This window comes from Pleurodeles waltl, chromosome 12, assembly GCF_031143425.1.
Source record: "Pleurodeles waltl isolate 20211129_DDA chromosome 12, aPleWal1.hap1.20221129, whole genome shotgun sequence".
Classification (NCBI taxonomy): domain Eukaryota; kingdom Metazoa; phylum Chordata; class Amphibia; order Caudata; family Salamandridae; genus Pleurodeles; species Pleurodeles waltl.
Genome location: NC_090451.1, coordinates 114,767,876 through 114,790,416, shown reverse-complemented (window position 1 = coordinate 114,790,416; position 22,541 = coordinate 114,767,876). Strand labels below are relative to the sequence as shown.

At 44.6% G+C, this 22,541-nt stretch overlaps 4 non-coding genes across 4 annotated transcripts; 2 read left to right on the top strand and 2 right to left on the bottom strand.

Moving 5' to 3' along the window:
* The first annotated feature begins 10,389 nt into the window (after nt 1-10,389).
* TRNAS-GCU (transfer RNA serine (anticodon GCU)) lies at nt 10,390-10,472 on the top strand. Its single transcript has one exon. It is a non-coding gene; the product is annotated as a tRNA-Ser (tRNA).
* A 1,871-nt stretch (nt 10,473-12,343) lies between these two features.
* Nucleotides 12,344-12,417, bottom strand: TRNAN-GUU (transfer RNA asparagine (anticodon GUU)). The gene has a single exon. It is a non-coding gene; the product is annotated as a tRNA-Asn (tRNA).
* Nucleotides 12,418-16,693: 4,276 nt separating this feature from the next.
* Nucleotides 16,694-16,775, top strand: TRNAS-GCU (transfer RNA serine (anticodon GCU)). The gene has a single exon. It is a non-coding gene; the product is annotated as a tRNA-Ser (tRNA).
* Nucleotides 16,776-18,641: 1,866 nt separating this feature from the next.
* On the bottom strand, nt 18,642-18,715 carry TRNAN-GUU (transfer RNA asparagine (anticodon GUU)). Its single transcript has one exon. It is a non-coding gene; the product is annotated as a tRNA-Asn (tRNA).
* Between the last annotated feature and the right edge of the window lie 3,826 nt (nt 18,716-22,541).

Sequence of the window (22,541 nt, the reverse complement as noted above, 5' to 3'; positions counted from 1 at the left end):
CGCTTTTGTAACAGCCTCAAAGGCTGGAATCGGGGAAACGACAATGATGCGTTGGCCCTGGGCAAGAGGTCATTCTTTAATCACAGCCATCTGTACAGCAGTGAGAATTTTCTCAGTTTATGCAAAACATTGTTCTGCAGCCGAATACAAGTGGGACTTGTATGCTATCGGGACTGTCTCACCCTCATTAAAGGTGACATATGTAAACCCAACGGCACCAGGTATAACCCTGATGACCAGATGCGTTTTATTGTCCCGAGTGTGTAAATGCTTTACTGCTAAGAGATCAGTTTGCAAATCTCGAAGAATATGAGTATGCTCATTCGTCCAAAATCTACTCGAAAAATTCGGGCGAATCAACTCGTATAATGGTTTTATACGTGTAGCGTAATCAGGAATGTAAGTTCTGTCAAAATTTAGAAACCCCAATAATGACTGGAGTTTCCGAACCGTATTAGGAGGTTGCAACTGGGCACATTTCTCCAAAAAGTGTGGGGCTAAGCTCTTGCCCTCATTCGACAATTCATATCCCAGGAAAATGACACTGAGGAAGGCAATCTTCGATTTTTTAAAATTACATTTGTAGCCAATTTCAGTAAATCCCACAACAATGTGTGCTACCCGCCTTAGATGTTGCAGTAACTCATCGTCCGTCAGATATATATCATCAACATATGATAAAGCTTCAGGGTCAAACTCGTGCATAATTTCAGTTACACGAGCCGAAAATAGTCCTGGGCTATTCTTATACCCCTGAGGCAGACGACAAAACTTTTTTTGAAAGCCAAACGCACTAAAGCTCGTATAGTCCCTACTTTCGGGCGCTATATTTTGGCAGAAGAATCCATTCGAGATATCTAATGTTGTTTTGTATTTCTTACGCACTATATTATTCATGAGCGCTGCGCTGTGTGAATTTTGTATTGCATACGTGCGTGTATGTCCATTTAAATGTCTGTAATCCACAACTATCCTATAAGAATGGTCCGGGTTAGCTACTGGAAATAAGGCATTATTCATCGGCGAGACACAGGATTCAATTACTCCCTGGTACTCCAATTGTGTTAGTATTTTCCTTACCGATGCCCTCGCTTCAAATTTCATAGGATATTGCGGTTGCGGCTGAGGTTCGCCCTTTATCGGAATTACATGATAAGGTGAATTTCTATCCCACCCCACATTATTTCTATATAGGGCAGGAGCCTGTGCTAGAGCCCATGTTTTACTATAGGACTCTGCTAGTTCTCCCGGAACAAGTGGCGAGAATGAAGGTGTAATGACCTCCTCCCCAACTGGACAGTCACGAACAAAGTCAGGTGGCCAATCCTGTTCGGCCAGCAGAATGTCCTACAATTTGACCACACGGTCCTAAAAGATGGCTTTTATAGTGCGCTCAATGTCCCCTTCTAATTGTAAAGTTACCGTATAACCGCTATCGGGATCAGAGACACGCATATCTGCTGTTTCGACTTGTATGAAGTCATCAGTTGCTTTCACCTCCAGATGCTCTAAAAGATTCCGGCGAACTATTGTGACCTCTGCCGCGCTGTCTAACAGTGCTAACGCCCATGTCTTGTTCTTCAAGAGAACTCTCTTCTTGAGTGGCATGTCTAACTGAGACCACCGCCACCTTCTTCTTTTTAAATTGCTGCTTTTGTTAGATCGGTTTCTCTTCTTTCTTGACAGAAACCTCTGTTGAGCGTTGTTATTCCTGTCTCTGTTTCACGTACTCTGTTCTCCACTCTGACCGCCCACCTCTCTCAGTTCTCTTTTCCGATGAGTCCTGAAAGGAACAAGATTGGCGTGTATCAATATATTGATATCTATCAGGCGTCTTCAAATTATCCCTATTCCTGAGATTATACCTATTCTGCGGGGTCTCCGGTTGCGGAGATTGTCCCCTATCTTTTTTAGGTGTCTGTTGATTTTTCTCCCAGCGCTTTTTAGTACCCTCAGGTTGCTGTTGTTTAGTAGTATCTTTACTATTCTTACCCTGTAACTGCGGTTTTTGCGGTCTAGCCCCAAGGCTATCACGACCGATACTCGAATATGTTTCTGCTATTATTCTCGGCAGCTCCCGCTCTTGATTAAGTTGCGGGACATCTCGAAGACGCATACGCACTGCTAGCGCTACCACCTCTCCTTTGAGATTACTCAAAATAATAGAAGAACTGCAAAATTGCCCATCAGCTGCATCCCTAAATCTAAGGCTGGGGCAGCCCCATATTCATCTTGAATTTGTTTTCGCACTTCCGGTAGAGTAGCCAATGTTGGTGTACCGTGTGCTGTAGTGTAGAGCGCGGCAAACACCGTGCCCCAAGTATTACAATGATCCATAGTAGGAACCATTCCATACGGCAAACACATCGTCAATATTCTATGTTTATCCTGAGGTCCCGTATGGGGAAATACTGCTTCCAGCATATTAAATTTTTGCACCAGCCAAAATGGAGTTTCCTCACGTTTAGCCGGTACTTTACCCATAACTGAGTGTACAGTGGCCGGATTGATACCCGGAACCACAGCATGTGGATGCGCCTGAGCAGCACGCGCTGCGTTAGTATTTAAAGTCTGCATTACAAATTGAACCAGTCTTCTATATGTAGTAGCCAAATCGATATATAAACGACGAACTTCAGCCACCGTCAAGTTAGCAACCGCAGGATATGGTGTGTATGTAGCCAATAAAGGCCAGGTAGGACCATCATTACTCAGTGGACCTAATCTAATTTGTGCTACTGTGTGGGGGAGGACGCCATCAAGCCGATTATTGTTTTCTTGATAAGATAAAGGTATCTCTAAGTATGCATATGCCCTGTATTGTCCAGGGACATTCGCAATAGTGTAATCATGAAAAGTGTTTGTACCCCCATCAACTGCTGGAAATACGACCCAAGAATAAAAAAGCTCTGTTCTATAAGCTGCATGGGCGTCCACCACAAACGTGACCAGACCCCCCTGGTTCGTCAGACCATGTGCTATCAGATGTCCTGTGAGCGGTTGGCGCATATTAAGCGCTAAATTCACTACATTAGGATTTGCCATTCTAAAAATAGCACAAGGGCAGAGAAGGCACACCAATATTGGGGTTTTCCTTTCAAAGTTCAAGCTTGAACAACCGACCACTAAGCAATATCTTGTGGTGGCCGAAATCCTCAGCGCCACGGACGTCTCCGTTAACGGAACCGAGGAGTCAATATATATATGAAACCGAGTCAGCCGGACCTGAAAATTAGAGCCAGACCAATCGTTGGCGGCGCCATGTCGTGTGGGCTCTCATTATCCTAAAGGAGACTACTGGATTTCTAGGTAGCAGGGTTGTTCCTGGTGTGGGGGACTAAGTCTTACCCACTCGGAAGGACCACTGTCACCCCAAATCCGGTTTTGCTCCGGCTAACTAGCAGTGCCTCATATCTCCCAAGGGGAAAAGATGATTGGGCAGCCGAGCGCCAGACATCTTTGGAACTTCTCAGGGAAGTCGTGGTCACTCAGATCCAAACCAGCTCTCTCATTTACAGTATGATCTCATATACAAATGACAAAGGCAGTTTGAGTTTTATAGATTGTTTTAATAAAACAACTGCATTTTAGATATTAAAGCGTGAGCCGCAATAACCAGAACCATACAACACAGTAGGATTGAAATAGTCACGAGGAGAGTGAAACATAAGAATAACGCTATCATGGTGTTAATAATTTCTACTCTCTCTCAGCTAGTTCTATTTCGAGCACAGCATGTTAAGCTTCTAACTTGCCTTTCAGATTCCATGGGAAGCCATCAACCCTCATACCTGAGCAAAGGCCTGTGATCTGGTTCAGCATCTGCAACGAGGCAGTCAGTGTCTAGTTGTGGTTCCCTGGTCGGAATCTCCCTCTTGCGTGCATTGGGACAAAGAAGTGTTTTTATAACTAACATGTCAGCGTGATCACAAAATGTCCCTACACAAGAACGCCAAAGACTAAACTCCTACCACGTCTATCGGCAATGTACCAGACTGTATCCTTGACTGAAGCATAGAGTGAACAGGAATGTGTTATTGAGAACTCCAGTGCTGAAGTAAGCTAAACAGTGTGATGTAAAAAATAAAACAAGACAGTACGAAGCCGAATAAAAAGCATTTAGAGCAAAGTGCACAGAGGCTCTAAGCTGCGAGCAAAGGAATAAAATACATCCAGGGCAGAGTACACAAAGGCCTAAAGCCTGAAGCTAACGCGCAAAGGATACATAAAACTGACCACACTACAATGTATGTGCAAACCGAGTATCTGCCCCATGCTTCCCAGCATATCTGTCCAGACACAGTCACCGATGGTTCAACCACCTAAGACATCCAGGTATAAGGATGCAGATGGCTCGACATAGGAAGAATGGTAACACCTGGCCACCATCACTCCCAGTTGTCGGCAACCCAAGAAAGAAGCCCTGCAACCATCAAGACAAGTAATCACCACCAGTCATATAGGTTTACCTGACAACTGGCAACCCCATCAAGCCAGCCCCTGCCTAGTGAATCATCATTACCTATGGTGCATCAAACAGCCAGACTGGAGCCCTACACCATTGCAATACCAACAGAGAAGAAGCTCCAGTGACTCTCTGAAGAACCACTGACTACCTGCTCACCCTCTCTGCATTCTGATCCCGGTGGCAAGGGTGCTTCTCGACCAGGACGCATCTACCTCTGTGGTTGCACGAGCTACTAGACAGTGGCTCTTCTGCAGCTTGGCAGTAGCCCAAAGGTGGCACACACGTAGCCCCAGCGCAGCCCACAAGCAGTCCTGTGGCAAACCAACCAAAGGGCCTCTCCATGCACGAGAGATGGACTTGACTTTGCCCCATCAACAGATTCCAGGAAGAAACCATGCCATGTAATACAGAGTCGAACAGGTTATTAAGGTCATATTAAAAATTCTAAGCTGGAACATAGCAGGTTTAAAAAACAAAATGGAAGATAAAGACTGGGTTGAATTTATTAAAAAACAAGACATCAGCTGCTTTCAAGAAACTTGGTCTACTCATGCTATTGACCTAGATGGGTTCTCCACCTTCCACTTACCTGCTATTAAGCAAAAAAAAAGGAAGACCCTCGGGAGGTCTGAGTATTTGGATCAAAACTTCATTACTGAGGAACTCCGTAGTAACTCACACCGTACAAAGCAAGGGAATCCAGACGCTTGCAGTCAAACACGAGGAATGGTCACTCGAAATAGTAAATTTGTATTTCCCACCTATCAGCCGGGCTCAAGTTATGCCAGGGGTGCGGCTCCTTAAAGAACATATCCTAAATAAAAGAACCATGGATCGGAGGATCCCAGTACCAGGTCACACGAATAATCGCTCTCTCCAACTTTGTAAAACCTTTTTTTTGATATGTGGCGACTTCAACACTAAACCTCATTCTATCCTCTGGGATGAACAAGTAGCAGAGGAAGATTATGCTTGGAATATCCCAACGCCTCTTATCCAACGTTGTAATGACTCCAAGAAAGGAGAATTAATCTTTGAAGCATTAATAGAAGGAGGATTTCGCACATTAAATGGGAGAACAAAGTCAGATAAAATCTTTAAATCTACCTTTCGAACTGGAAAAAGGCAAAGCATAATTGACTATATGGCAATAAACATCGAAGCCTGGCACTATGTCATCGATATGGAAATAAGGGACAGAATCGAGAGTGATCACGACCCACTGCTAATGGAGATAGTCCATCCGGACACGAGCCCAGGGAAGGCGGAGTCTCCATTCAACGGAAATAGCCTAACAATAACTATGAGACCAAACAGGAAAAACATATTAAGGTCAAATGAGGATGAACCTTATATGAGTGTTCCCACCCAAACCTGGGTGTCATTACTTAGCACGTTCTTAAACCCATTAGTTAATGACGCTATACCCCTCCTGTACAACTTTAATAATTTGCTATTGCAAACAAAAAAGGAAAAGATCAAGCATCCTCAAATCAATCCTAAAATGATGGAGGGCTGGTTCGACGAAGAGTGTTTAAAGCTAAAAAAGACCTTATCACAAGCACTGAAGAACCGGCACTTGAACGATTCCAATGAGCAACATTTTCATGGATGTAGGCAACAGTACAAAAAACTATTAAGATACAAAAAGGAAGATATTTCCACATAAACTTTGGAAAACTTTACTGCAAGCAATAACGGCAGGGAACTCCAAAAAGTTTTGGGAGATTGTCAGGTGGGGATGCGAAGGTCCTCCGAAAAACCTAGAACTGAATATCAACCCTCAACTTTGGGTAAAGCATTTTACTGCCTTGTATCAGGAAGTGGCCAAAACAGCACCAGGGATGACCAATAACCCAAACATCCTCACTCAAGGGCTGGCAGGCAGAAATCAAAGATTAAGTAAAGTACTTCCTCTTCAAAAGACCCACGCAGCATCTTCAAATCGTCTTGTTAGATCGGTAAACGGAACCCAGAATGTACTAGTCTCCAACGAATTTCCCTGCACAAATTCCACGCAAGTAGCCTATGTCATTCCACGTGCAACGAAGTTAATATCGGAATTCAGCGAAAAAGACATCAAACAAGTTATCCTTCTCCAAAAGCCGCATAAGGCTGCAGGCCCAGATGGCATCCCTTCAGATGCTTACCGTAACCAGCTAACGTCATGGTTACCTGCTCTAGCCCGTCTATTCAACAGTGTTTGGCATTATGAGGTAATCCCTCCTTCTTGGAAGGAATCAATAATCGTTCCAATTCACAAAAAAGGGCCTCGGGACATGGTGAGCAATTATAGACCTATCTCGCTGCTTGATAGTGTTGGAAAGATTTTTGCCAAATTGATCCAGTCGCGTCTAGACCAATGGCTAGAGGATGGAGATTTAATATCAACACACCAAGCTGGTTTTAGGCGAGGCCAAAGTACAACAGACCAACTTTTTAAGCTAAACATGATCTGTGCTAAATACGCCACCCTTAAAAACTGTCCATTATACCTGGTCTTTGTGGATCTCCAAACAGCCTTCGACAGCGTAAATCGCCAAACATTATGGCAGTTATTGTCGGACATGGGCATACAGGGAAAAATCTTAAGGCTGCTAATTCTATTGCATACAGGAAACACTGCCAGGGTCAGATATTCTACGAGAAATGATTATACGGCCGAAATTCCAATTGAGCGAGGTGTAAAACAAGGCTGCGTTTTGGCCCCAACCTTATTCAACTGTTATATAAATAAAGTAAGTCAGGTTTTGAAGGAATTAAATCTGGACGTGCCAAAACTAGCCAATGAAAGTATACCTATCTTGCTCTTTGCTGATGACGCCGTACTACTGGCAAGAACAGAGATAGCAATGCATGGACTACTTAGGGGCTTTGAATCTTTCTGTACCTCAAGGAGCATGGTAATCAATGAGGGGAAAACAAAGTTTATGATTCTCAACCAAAAACAGACGTTGCAATCGACTTTTAGGGCAAATAATAAGCCTTTGGCCCGAGTGGCCACTTATGATTACCTGGGCTGCAGATTAGATGAAAAACAGACATGGAAACCACAAATCTACAAAAGCAGAATTTCCTTGGCCCAACAAGCCGGATCAGTTCTCAGATTTGCAAAAGCTACAGGCAATCACTCCGTGAGCTCCGCACTGCTTGCATATAAAACAAAAGCAAGAGCCGCAGCACTTTACAGCGCAGAGATCTGGGGATTCAGAAAGATTCCATCAATACAAGTAACCGAGAACAAATTTTTACGCCGATTACTTTGTCTAGGCAATGCTACACCAATGAATGCAATAAGAATTGATCTACAGATGAGAAAGGTTGAGGACTACATCGCTCTGGCTCCATTAAGATACTGGATCCGTATTTGGACAAAAGAGGCTCTTAAACCATTTAGAGACGTACTTAAGGATATCATGAAGTTGCAAAACCATCGGAAACTGCCCTGGTTCAAACATATTTCAACTATCCTGGCTGCTATTGGCCAGGATGACTTTTGGCTCCATCCAGAAAAAATCGGAAGGCCTAGTCTAGCTGTTATAAAAAAGGCATATTGGGAGCAAAAGACAGAAACTATATGCGAGTCTCTTAGCCCTTTATTCAAGCGGTATATTTTGTTTAACCAAGAGCTTAAACCAGCAATATTCATAGATAGTATTTATCCAGAGGAAAAAAGGGCTCTCTACTTTAAATTCCGTATGGGCATACTACCAGTAACAGCGGTGGTTAACAGATGGCAATCCGCTCCTCCGGGTAGATTAGAATGCTGTCCATGCCTTCATGGCGGTCCGGAAACACTTTCCCACTTCCTTTTATTATGCCACTTTACGCTCAGACTCCGTAAACTGTACCTTCGTCCACTTTTCAGATCTTACGGAGTTAGGAAGTGCAAGGAGGCGGAAGCGCTATGTATGCGTTCAGATGAGAAATACATTGTGATAAAGGTCTCAACCTATATCTTGGAAGCATGGAAACTTCGTCTATCAATGCACCCACAGTTGGTACAGGCATAATAGTCTATGTTATCCCGTAGCTATTTAGCCTGGGAAATCGGTGCAGGGTAGTGAAAAACTGGGTTAGGCCTCTGGCTTTTATTAAATGGTTGGAAGGCAATGCAAGGCCCCAAATGATTCGTCCCATAATAAGACATTTTAAATATCAGACTTATAATGTTTTTCTAGAATAAGTTAAGTTTTTATGTAAATTATGGTCAGATTAGGTTTTACGATAATACATGGTAAATTGGATACATTTTTGGCACATGTTAAATCAAAAATTCAAGCATATTTTTCTTTTATTGAGATGTTTTATTCGATGTGATTTTTATTGAGTTTGATGGATTGATATCTATTGTGTGATTATTGTTAAGGCCGGATAGGATAATAACAATTAAATAAATGGTAAATGGTAGAATGGAGTCGAACAGGTCAGAGCACGCCAAGACTGTCTTCAGGACCTCAGGCAACACCAACACTCCTGACGCGCCCTGTTTTGAACTATTGAAACCAACCACAAACCATCCTCAGCAGAGTGGATCAGCTCCAGATGAGGGACATGATTCCACCCGGTATGCTGCCAGAATGTCACTGATCTGTGCGAGCCAGCGTCTATGTCCTGAACCATTATGGTTAAATTATGAAGGTGAATGGAGATATCCTAGTCAGCCAACATCATCTGTCCAAGTACTCACTGCTATCCTGCTGACTGACTATAGAGCCTGATGGACTATGTGGTATCCTGTTTGTTTTGTTTCGTTTTCCACAGTTTGCACGTGTCTTTTTGTTTGGATTTTGCCAGGGATGTAGTGTCCTGCTGGGCATGTAATGATGCAGCCCCTACCCAAGGGCCGTGCTAACACCCACTCCTCACCCATCAAACACCGGCGTCACAGTCAGCTGACCGTGCTAATAAAAAGGGACTGGGCTCACGTGTCCTGGGCCAGATATGTATCCACCACACTAGCGTCCATGTCACTATTTTACCCAGCATGTGGGCTGAAGGCCCCTAACATCACAACACCTGGAGGAGCTATAATTAGGCGTGGCACTAGCATTGTAGGGCTGTGATGCGGACACGAAAACTAAAATGTAGCATTTAGGTATAGCTCCTGGTTATGAAACATCAGTTGTGAAATAAATTGGCGCTGCAGTGGTCTCGTCAGTCAGTAGTTTCTCAAACTATACACACTCTGCTCCCTTTTATTCCTTTCGTTTGCATGTCTATTAACACACGTGTGTCATGCTTCTTGCCCCCTTCACTGATGGCTCCCCGTTGTCCGCCGCTATGCCCCTCCTCTCCCACCTACCTAACCACTTTTAGGTTACATGCTTTGGGGTCACGGGGTCACTGGTTACATTGCCTCAGTGACAACACTTCCTCTGAGGGACAAGTTCACTTAAAAATGGCCTCTTGACGACAATACATCATAGCTTCTGATTGGCAGGTTTAGGGACATCATTGTTTCTGATTCGTAGTGACGTCACGGCCTCTTGTTGGTAGGTTTAGTGACACAAGTGCCTTTCACCGGCAGGAGCCAGGCTGCATCTCTGTGGTAGGATCATTTATAGCAGTTCCTGACGGTGGCCTGTTAGTGACAGGCATCTGGCGTCTCTGCCACAGTTTTTTGAGTCAGTGCCATCAGTGGCTCATTTTGTCTGTGTGGTTACCCCATCAGTGGCCAGTGACATAATGTTCTCCAAATTAATCTGCCCTTAGACCCCACACACTTAAGGCATATTGACTAACACACTGTGCACTGGGACTGTTTTCGGCATGTGAGGTACCATTAATTATTTATTATTATGAACTATTTATATTATTCAGTAAAAACACAAGATTCCTTGTTCTATACCTACCGCTTGTTACACACCTCTCCTGTCCGTTGTCAGATATAGAGAGCTGGTGGAACACGGATTACAGTGGACGAGGTGGCCGAGTGGTTAAGGCGATGGACTGCTAATCCATTGTGCTCTGCACGCAGTGGGTTCGAACCCCTTCTTCGTCGAGTGTTTTGCTTTACTATGCATGGTGTGTGTTTCCGTAAAATACTGCATTCACCAACATCCATGTTTCTTGAAAAAGAATAGGATTGGTTGTCCTTGCTAGTCAACTCCGACCCTCAAGGCTCAACCACCACTCCCTTCAAAGCTGTGATTCTGAACAAAATCACTCAATTTGTGACTAAAACGACAACAACAACAAAAAACAACCTGACCTTGTGTAATCTGATGCTCACGTAAAGAGCTCCAATACCATTGGACCGAGCTCGCGCTATAGTTTGCAGGTTTATAACGTTCGCGTTATATTAAAAAAAGCTGGAGGCAGCGCGAACTCGGCCACATTACACGTCACATTTATTTCTTATTTGCACAGAATCTTATGTTGAGTCCACGCCAAGACTCCGACCACTTTTCTATTCTGTAGCAAATCAATTCAATCACCGCATTTTCCCTCTCTCCTCCATTCACTGTTGTATCGAGGACCAGATTTATAACCCCCTTTTTGTTTTTCCTGTACTTGTCAATCATATTTTTACTGTGCTTTGCATTTATAAACTTTTCTAAGCGGTGCCAATTCCATAAATGGCCTGCAGATGTCGCTGTGCTACACCCAGTAGAAATCTCCTGCCCTGGTGCGGCAGGTGAACTGCACCATAGGCAGCTCCAGGAAACTGCGGCCCGTATTTATACTTTTTGACGCAAAACTGCGCTAACGCAGTTTTGCGTCAAAAAAATTAGCGCCGGCTAACGCCATTCTGAAGCGCCATGCGGGCGCCGTATTTATTCAATGACGTTAGCCGGCGGTAGCCGCCGGCGCTGACTGGTGTGCGTGAAAAAAAACGACGTACACCAGGCAGCGCCGGCGTAGGGGAAAATGGCGTTTGGGCGTCCAAAAATGGGGCAAGTCAGGCTGAGGCAAAATTATCGCCTCAACCCGATTTGCGCCATTTTTTTACGATGCCCAACCCCCATTGAAATGACTTCTGTCTTAGCAAAGACAGGAGTCATCCCCCTTGCCCAATGGCCATGCCCAGGGGACTTATGTCCCCTGGGCATGGTCATTGGGCATAGTGGCATGTAGGGGGGCACAAATCAGGCCCCCCTATGCCACAAAAAAAATACTTACCTTAATGTCCCTGGGGTGGGTCCCTCCATCCTTGGGTGTCCTCCTGGGGTGGGCAAGGGTGGCAGGGGGTGTCCCTGGGGGCAGGGGAGGGCACCTCTGGGCTCATTCTGAGCCCACAGGTCCCTTAACGCCTGCCCTGACCCAGGCGTTAAAAACCGGCGCTAACGCAGGTTTTTTTGACCCGCCCACTCCCGGGCGTCTTTTTTGCCCGGGAGTATAAATAAGACGCATATGCATCGGAGTCATTTTTTTAGACGGGAACGCCTACCTTGCATATCATTAACGCAAGGAAGGTGTTCACGCAAAAAAAATGACGCAAACTCCATGAACTTTGGCGCTAGACGTGTCTAACGCCAAAGTATAAATATGGAGTTAGTTTTGCGTCGAATTTGCGTCGAAAAAAATGACGCAAATTCGGCGCAAACGGAGTATAAATATGCCCCTGCATCTGCAAAACAGTCAATTACAGGTCTAGATAGAATTTAGTGTTTTAGGAGGTGCTGCTCATGCTGTCACCATATGATTCACGATGCAATAAGGAGCAGTCAACACTCTTTATTATTGTGTGGACACGTTACTCCTCACGCAAATCTGATAGAATGACGTAAATGATCCTTTGGGCAATATTATGTGATGATGCTAAATGCTACTTTGGTATTCCTCTGTGCTGTAAGAGGAGTCGTCGTCTTACACGTAGTTTAGAGATGAAAAGGAAATGGATTTCCATGTGAGATCTGGTAAAACTAGTCTCGTCCCTGGGTGGGCTTGAACCACCAACCTTTCGGTTAACAGCCGAACGCGCTAACCGATTGCGCCACAGAGACGGTGTAGTGAGAGCCTTTCCGGTTTGGTTCTGTAACAAAGGACAAGGACCGTGTGTCACCACATTGTACAGTGTGGATGTGAATTGTGGCCGCACAGTCAGCATTAACTGATTATCTCAAGCACCACAAAGCTACACATTGCTATGGAAATGACCTACTCTTCAAGGTAATCTCTGGGGTTCTTCGGGAGGGGGTTGTAAAGGCGCATTTCAGTCGATACTGGGGAGCGCTTTGGATTTAAGTCTTATTGTTAATCTATGTTGTGTGGCAGTGACACAGGGTTGGCACCGTTCAGTGGCTTTGTCATTGCAGGTTTCAATTCCAGGGGTAATTGCACTTCACTGAATTTTATGAAGGTGGCTCAACCTCTGCCAGGTGGGCTCTCTTGAATGTCAGATGCTGAGATCTTAGGCCAAAGTTTGTCTATTTTGTCTCAAGAAAGCATAGAGTGTTCCACAATCATTACAAATGGCCACAATTGAGGAGCTTGGAGTGAAGGTAGCTTGCTGGTGGTCCCTTGACTAGTCCTTGGGCGAGGAAGACTGATTATACAGGACAAGTTGGAAAGGGATTGATGGAGGGGAAATCCTACTGTTCTAATCACAGATCAAGGTCAAGGGGAGGTTTGATTTCCTTAAGCACCTGTCCAGGGGCTCGTCAACATTTCAGGAGGAGTTTATATGTGCAGGATGTATTGCTCGTGTGATCCAGATGAGTGTATAGTTAGTTGGGCTTCTCATAGGGGTGAAGCAGTGTTCACTGACAAGACCAGGATATCTGAGGGTGCACAGACCTGCACAGGAGTGCCAGAGCATAGATGGTAGCACTTGGACAGGTTCTGGCCCACATACTGACTAGTTTCTTAGCCAGTAGTTTCAATTTTATGGTTGTATGAAATTCGTGTAAAGGCTTTTGACATAAATAATGCAGCAGTTAGGAAGAATTATAAAAAAATGTTGGCAATAAAAAGATGGCACAAGGATGCACTTCACACTATAAAACAGAACGAAAACACAAGAGTTGCAAACAGCAGTCATTCACATTCTGTTCTTTGATGTTGTTCCAATGTTCCAACTACAGAATAAACATTTGGATTATCTGTGTATTGTGAAGCAATTGGATCCGGCGTGGTTGATGCAAGTGCATGCCTAATCTCTAAAGGTTGGCTCGGCTGCCACTATGAGTACCGGTACTCAGGAGGAGAAAAAAAAGTGCCTGTACTCAGTACCTGCGAGCACCGGTGCATTTAAAGCCCGGAGGACAGTGTATTAAAGCCGATTGTATACAAAGAGTTAAAGACGTGGCATGATGGGTGAACATTTCCACGTGAAACACCAGGGGCGGGCAGGAGCCCCTGCAGCTGCTTCCAATGAAGTACCCAGTGAACTGTTCTAGTTCACACATGAACAATTGATGCAGCGCGCTCAGTTTGCACAAATGTGTGTTTAGGCTCATTTGTAATCTTTGAAAATACTTCAGAATTTACATAATAAAAATAAATGTACAAACACAAACGTGCATTAGCCAGGAATTGAAATCGGACCCCCCGCATGGCAGGGGAGAATTCTACCACTGAGCCAGCAATGCTTCATGCAGTCAGAGGCAGGAGACTGTTCATAGAAGAATCCCATTCTCTAAAGACCATGATTTCTATATTTATTTTTGTCGTTGTATTATTGCAGACAACTGGCAAGCAGTTCTTGTCAATGTGTACTACAGAATTACAAAGTGCACAGTGGTTAAGTGCCACCTTACCACACCTTCAGTCAGCCTTAGTGTTTTTTTATCCATATGCGTCTTTCGAATTGACATGTTTTCAGCACATTCATACACTTTTAAGAGCGAAAAAATACAATTTCCAGAATGCCGGTTTTGCTGTGGCAAATATTAGGGTCAGTTGAAGATGGCTCACCGCAATGTAACATTTTGTAGCAACTGGAGATTACAAATTTTTCTAGCTTTGCCTTAAGAATTTTAGATTCTATTGAGGACACGGAGGCGAGGATTACGCTTCTCAATCTTTCCTACTAAAAAGAACAGCAGCCAATAAAAAAGCAGTAAACACTTATTGAGGCTGTGAACCCCGCCTCCCATGACCACGAATAGCAGACCAACATAGTCTATAAACTGGTGAGGCATCATCTGACTTCCTCTTTCTTTGTATACTGGCTATACCATTCAGTGCCCACGTCCAGAAACAGTCTCCTGACCGCAAGGAACATCAACCAAGGATTCATGCTTGCCAAAAAGAAAAAAGGATGTTCCACCAAAACTAAACCCTTTTTTGGAATCAGATTCTAAAAAAAAAAAAAAAACATGAGGAGACAAGTATATTAAAACCAGTAATTTCAAGGGTGGGAAATATGCTTGCATCACAAACCAAATTGTGTAAATAACATTTTAATTCAATGTATTTACTGGGTGGGATAATCCTGGTCTCCGTGTCCTTAATAGAATCTAAAATTCTTAACACAATTTTGTATGCTATGTCAGGACCGGAGGCTCTGATTCTGCTGGTTCAAGGCTGGCCCACCACCAAATTAGAAACATGCACTACTGGTTTATAATAAAACCTTTTAAACATGGGATTCCAGGAAGAAACCGTGCCATGTAATACAGAGTCCAACAGGTCACAGCACGCCAAGACTGTCTTTAGGGCCTCAAGCAACACCAACACTCCTGACGCACCCTGTTTTGAACTATTGACACCAACCACAAACCATCCTCAGCAGAGTGGATCAGCTCCAGATGAGGGACATGATTCCACCCGGTATGCTGCCAGAATGTCACTGATCTGTGCGAGCCAGCGTCTATGTCCTGAACCATTATGGTTAAATTATGAAGGTGAATGGAGATATCCTAGTCAGCCAACATCATCTGTCCATGTACTCACTGCTATCCTGCTGACTGACTATAGAGCCTGATGGACTATGTGGTATCCTGTTTGTTTTGTTTCGTTTTCCACAGTTTGCACGTGTCTTTTTGTTTGGATTTTTCCAGGGATGTAGTGTCCTGCTGGGCATGTAATGAGGCAGCCCCTACCCAAGGGCCGTGCTAACACCCACTCCTCACCCATCAAACACCGGCGTCACCAGTCAGCTGACCTGGACTGGACTCACGTGTCCTGGGCCAGATATGTATCCACCATACTAGCTACTGACGATGGGTCTGCTTGCAGATGGCGTAGGTTAAGCAAAAATGAACACAAGCAAAAACTAGACAAAACATATGAGGGTGACGTACAGGTATGACACCCGTGACCTTATTGGTCTTGTCAGCTACCCAACTGAGGTTACATACATCTCCTAATCGTGAAGCTGTTTTTCTGTCTCCTCGGCGGGAATCTGTTTTTTTTTTCTGTTTTGAAGACGGAAAGGTAGCAGCGCGTTGCAAGAACTTTCCTTTGAAACGAGACATTATAGAGGGGGGTGGGGGGCATAAGGAGGCATTTTCTTCCTCGCACTGAGATCAAACAATGGCGGTATTAACACCAGACTCTAACCAACTGAGCTATCAAAACATCAGACTCTAACCGACTGAGCTAACCAACCTTGCTCATGTAGCATCTTCTCGTGACACTGAAAGGGAGGATGTACAACACACACCAGGCTTCACATTGAAGAAAACACAAAAGCCGAGATACGTGGAGGCGATGTGTGGTAGTGATTGGTCACACGTTTTGAGGTCACGGGGCACTGGTTACATTGCCTCTCAGTGACATCACTTCCTCTGAGGGACAGGTTCACTTTTGAAATGGTCTCTTGATGCCAATAAATACATCACAGCTTCTTATTGGCAGGTTTAGTGACATCATTGTTTCTGATTCGTAGTGACGTCACGGCCTCTTGTTGGTAGGTTTAGTGACACAAGTGCCTTTCACCGGCAGGGGCCAGGCTGCATCTCTGTGGTAGGATCATTTATAGCAGTTCCTGACGGTGGCCTGTTAGTGACAGGCAGGTGGTGTCTCTGCCACAGTTTTTGAGTCAGTGCCATCAGTGGCTCATTTTGTCCGTGTCGTTACCCCATCAGTGGCCAGTGACATAACGTTCTCCAAGTTAATCTGCCCTTAGACCCCTCACACTTAAGGCATATTGACTAACACACTGTGCACTGGGACTGTTTTCGGCATGTGAGGTACCATTAATTATTTATTATTATGAACTATTTATATTATTCAGTAAAAACACAAGATTCTTTGTTCTATACCTACCGCATGTCACACACCTCTACTGTCCGTCACCAGATATAGAGAGCTGGTAAAAGTCAGTCTACAGTGGACGAGGTGGCCGAGTGGTTAAGGCGATGGACTGCTAATCCATTGTGCTCTGCACACGTGGGTTCGAATCCCATCCTCGTCGAGTGTTTTGCTTTGCATGGTGTGTGTTTCTGTAAAATACTGCATTCACCAACATCCATATTTCTTGAAAAAGAATAGGATTGGTTGTCCTTGCTAGTCAACTCCGACCCTCAAGGCTCAACCACCACTCCCTTCAAAGCTGTGATTCTGAACAAAATCACTCAATTTGTGACTAAAACGACAACAACAACAAAAAACAACCTGACCTTGTGTAATCTGATGCTCACGTAAAGAGCTCCAATACCATTGGACCGAGCTCGCGCTATAGTTTGCAGGTTTATAACGTTCGCGTTATATTAAAAAAAGCTGGAGGCAGCGCGAACTCGGCCACATTACACGTCACATTTATTTCTTATTTGCACAGAATCTTATGTTGAGTCCACGCCAAGACTCCGACCACTTTTCTATTCTGTAGCAAATCAATTCAATCACCGCATTTTCCCTCTCTCCTCCATTCACTGTTGTATCGAGGACCAGATTTATAACCCCCTTTTTGTTTTTCCTGTACTTGTCAATCATATTTTTACTGTGCTTTGCATTTATAAACTTTTCTAAGCGGTGCCAATTCCATAAATGGCCTGCAGATGTCGCTGTGCTACACCCAGTAGAAATCTCCTGCCCTGGTGCGGCAGGTGAACTGCACCATAGGCAGCTCCAGGAAACTGCGGCCCGTATTTATACTTTTTGACGCAAAACTGCGCTAACGCAGTTTTGCGTCAAAAAAATTAGCGCCGGCTAACGCCATTCTGAAGCGCCATGCGGGCGCCGTATTTATTCAATGACGTTAGCCGGCGGTAGCCGCCGGCGCTGACTGGTGTGCGTGAAAAAAAACGACGTACACCAGGCAGCGCCGGCGTAGGGGAAAATGGCGTTTGGGCGTCCAAAAATGGGGCAAGTCAGGCTGAGGCAAAATTATCGCCTCAACCCGATTTGCGCCATTTTTTTACGATGCCCAACCCCCATTGAAATGACTTCTGTCTTAGCAAAGACAGGAGTCATCCCCCTTGCCCAATGGCCATGCCCAGGGGACTTATGTCCCCTGGGCATGGTCATTGGGCATAGTGGCATGTAGGGGGGCACAAATCAGGCCCCCCTATGCCACAAAAAAAATACTTACCTTAATGTCCCTGGGGTGGGTCCCTCCATCCTTGGGTGTCCTCCTGGGGTGGGCAAGGGTGGCAGGGGGTGTCCCTGGGGGCAGGGGAGGGCACCTCTGGGCTCATTCTGAGCCCACAGGTCCCTTAACGCCTGCCCTGACCCAGGCGTTAAAAACCGGCGCTAACGCAGGTTTTTTTGACCCGCCCACTCCCGGGCGTCTTTTTTGCCCGGGAGTATAAATAAGACGCATATGCATCGGAGTCATTTTTTTAGACGGGAACGCCTACCTTGCATATCATTAACGCAAGGAAGGTGTTCACGCAAAAAAAATGACGCAAACTCCATGAACTTTGGCGCTAGACGTGTCTAACGCCAAAGTATAAATATGGAATTAGTTTTGCGTCGAATTTGCGTCGAAAAAAATGACGCAAATTCGGCGCAAACGGAGTATAAATATGCCCCTGCATCTGCAAAACAGTCAATTACAGGTCTAGATAGAATTTAGTGTTTTAGGAGGTGCTGCTCATGCTGTCACCATATGATTCACGATGCAATAAGGAGCAGTCAACACTCTTTATTATTGTGTGGACACGTTACTCCTCACGCAAATCTGATAGAATGACGTAAATGATCCTTTGGGCAATATTATGTGATGATGCTAAATGCTACTTTGGTATTCCTCTGTGCTGTAAGAGGAGTCGTCGTCTTACACGTAGTTTAGAGATGAAAAGGAAATGGATTTCCATGTGAGATCTGGTAAAACTAGTCTCGTCCCTGGGTGGGCTTGAACCACCAACCTTTCGGTTAACAGCCGAACGCGCTAACCGATTGCGCCACAGAGACGGTGTAGTGAGAGCCTTTCCGGTTTGGTTCTGTAACAAAGGACAAGGACCGTGTGTCACCACATTGTACAGTGTGGATGTGAATTGTGGCCGCACAGTCAGCATTAACTGATTATCTCAAGCACCACAAAGCTACACATTGCTATGGAAATGACCTACTCTTCAAGGTAATCTCTGGGGTTCTTCGGGAGGGGGTTGTAAAGGCGCATTTCAGTCGATACTGGGGAGCGCTTTGGATTTAAGTCTTATTGTTAATCTATGTTGTGTGGCAGTGACACAGGGTTGGCACCGTTCAGTGGCTTTGTCATTGCAGGTTTCAATTCCAGGGGTAATTGCACTTCACTGAATTTTATGAAGGTGGCTCAACCTCTGCCAGGTGGGCTCTCTTGAATGTCAGATGCTGAGATCTTAGGCCAAAGTTTGTCTATTTTGTCTCAAGAAAGCATAGAGTGTTCCACAATCATTACAAATGGCCACAATTGAGGAGCTTGGAGTGAAGGTAGCTTGCTGGTGGTCCCTTGACTAGTCCTTGGGCGAGGAAGACTGATTATACAGGACAAGTTGGAAAGGGATTGATGGAGGGGAAATCCTACTGTTCTAATCACAGATCAAGGTCAAGGGGAGGTTTGATTTCCTTAAGCACCTGTCCAGGGGCTCGTCAACATTTCAGGAGGAGTTTATATGTGCAGGATGTATTGCTCGTGTGATCCAGATGAGTGTATAGTTAGTTGGGCTTCTCATAGGGGTGAAGCAGTGTTCACTGACAAGACCAGGATATCTGAGGGTGCACAGACCTGCACAGGAGTGCCAGAGCATAGATGGCAGCACTTGGACAGGTTCTGGCCCACATACTGACTAGTTTCTTAGCCAGTAGTTTCAATTTTATGGTTGTATGAAATTCGTGTAAAGGCTTTTGACATAAATAATGCAGCAGTTAGGAAGAATTATAAAAAAATGTTGGCAATAAAAAGATGGCACAAGGATGCACTTCACACTATAAAACAGAACGAAAACACAAGAGTTGCAAACAGCAGTCATTCACATTCTGTTCTTTGATGTTGTTCCAATGTTCCAACTACAGAATAAACATTTGGATTATCTGTGTATTGTGAAGCAATTGGATCCGGCGTGGTTGATGCAAGTGCATGCCTAATCTCTAAAGGTTGGCTCGGCTGCCACTATGAGTACCGGTACTCAGGAGGAGAAAAAAAAGTGCCTGTACTCAGTACCTGCGAGCACCGGTGCATTTAAAGCCCGGAGGACAGTGTATTAAAGCCGATTGTATACAAAGAGTTAAAGACGTGGCATGATGGGTGAACATTTCCACGTGAAACACCAGGGGCGGGCAGGAGCCCCTGCAGCTGCTTCCAATGAAGGACCCAGTGAACTGTTCTAGTTCACACATGAACAATTGATGCAGCGCGCTCAGTTTGCACAAATGTGTGTTTAGGCTCATTTGTAATCTTTGAAAATACTTCAGAATTTACATAATAAAAATAAATGTACAAACACAAACGTGCATTAGCCAGGAATTGAAATCGGACCCCCCGCATGGCAGGGGAGAATTCTACCACTGAGCCAGCAATGCTTCATGCAGTCAGAGGCAGGAGACTGTTCATAGAAGAATCCCATTCTCTAAAGACCATGATTTCTATATTTATTTTTGTCGTTGTATTATTGCAGACAACTGGCAAGCAGTTCTTGTCAATGTGTACTACAGAATTACAAAGTGCACAGTGGTTAAGTGCCACCTTACCACACCTTCAGTCAGCCTTAGTGTTTTTTTATCCATATGCGTCTTTCGAATTGACATGTTTTCAGCACATTCATACACTTTTAAGAGCGAAAAAATACAATTTCCAGAATGCCGGTTTTGCTGTGGCAAATATTAGGGTCAGTTGAAGATGGCTCACCGCAATGTAACATTTTGTAGCAACTGGAGATTACAAATTTTTCTAGCTTTGCCTTAAGAATTTTAGATTCTATTGAGGACACGGAGGCGAGGATTACGCTTCTCAATCTTTCCTACTAAAAAGAACAGCAGCCAATAAAAAAGCAGTAAACACTTATTGAGGCTGTGAACCCCGCCTCCCATGACCACGAATAGCAGACCAACATAGTCTATAAACTGGTGAGGCATCATCTGACTTCCTCTTTCTTTGTATACTGGCTATACCATTCAGTGCCCACGTCCAGAAACAGTCTCCTGACCGCAAGGAACATCAACCAAGGATTCATGCTTGCCAAAAAGAAAAAAGGATGTTCCACCAAAACTAAACCCTTTTTTGGAATCAGATTCTAAAAAAAAAAAAAAAACATGAGGAGACAAGTATATTAAAACCAGTAATTTCAAGGGTGGGAAATATGCTTGCATCACAAACCAAATTGTGTAAATAACATTTTAATTCAATGTATTTACTGGGTGGGATAATCCTGGTCTCCGTGTCCTTAATAGAATCTAAAATTCTTAACACAATTTTGTATGCTATGTCAGGACCGGAGGCTCTGATTCTGCTGGTTCAAGGCTGGCCCACCACCAAATTAGAAACATGCACTACTGGTTTATAATAAAACCTTTTAAACATGGGATTCCAGGAAGAAACCGTGCCATGTAATACAGAGTCCAACAGGTCACAGCACGCCAAGACTGTCTTTAGGGCCTCAAGCAACACCAACACTCCTGACGCACCCTGTTTTGAACTATTGACACCAACCACAAACCATCCTCAGCAGAGTGGATCAGCTCCAGATGAGGGACATGATTCCACCCGGTATGCTGCCAGAATGTCACTGATCTGTGCGAGCCAGCGTCTATGTCCTGAACCATTATGGTTAAATTATGAAGGTGAATGGAGATATCCTAGTCAGGCAACATCATCTGTCCATGTACTCACTGCTATCCTGCTGACTGACTATAGAGCCTGATGGACTATGTGGTATCCTGTTTGTTTTGTTTCGTTTTCCACAGTTTGCACGTGTCTTTTTGTTTGGATTTTTCCAGGGATGTAGTGTCCTGCTGGGCATGTAATGAGGCAGCCCCTACCCAAGGGCCGTGCTAACACCCACTCCTCACCCATCAAACACCGGCGTCACCAGTCAGCTGACCTGGACTGGACTCACGTGTCCTGGGCCAGATATGTATCCACCATACTAGCTACTGACGATGGGTCTGCTTGCAGATGGCGTAGGTTAAGCAAAAATGAACACAAGCAAAAACTAGACAAAACATATGAGGGTGACGTACAGGTATGACACCCGTGACCTTATTGGTCTTGTCAGCTACCCAACTGAGGTTACATACATCTCCTAATCGTGAAGCTGTTTTTCTGTCTCCTCGGCGGGAATCTGTTTTTTTTTTTCTGTTTTGAAGACGGAAAGGTAGCAGCGCGTTGCAAGAACTTTCCTTTGAAACGAGACATTATAGAGGGGGGTGGGGGGCATAAGGAGGCATTTTCTTCCTCGCACTGAGATCAAACAATGGCGGTATTAACACCAGACTCTAACCAACTGAGCTATCAAAACATCAGACTCTAACCGACTGAGCTAACCAACCTTGCTCGTGTAGCATCTTCTCGTGACACTGAAAGGGAGGATGTACAACACACACCAGGCTTCACATTGAAGAAAACACAAAAGCCGAGATACGTGGAGGCGATGTGTGGTAGTGATTGGTCACACGTTTTGAGGTCACGGGGCACTGGTTACATTGCCTCTCAGTGACATCACTTCCTCTGAGGGACAGGTTCACTTTTGAAATGGTCTCTTGATGCCAATAAATACATCACAGCTTCTTATTGGCAGGTTTAGTGACATCATTGTTTCTGATT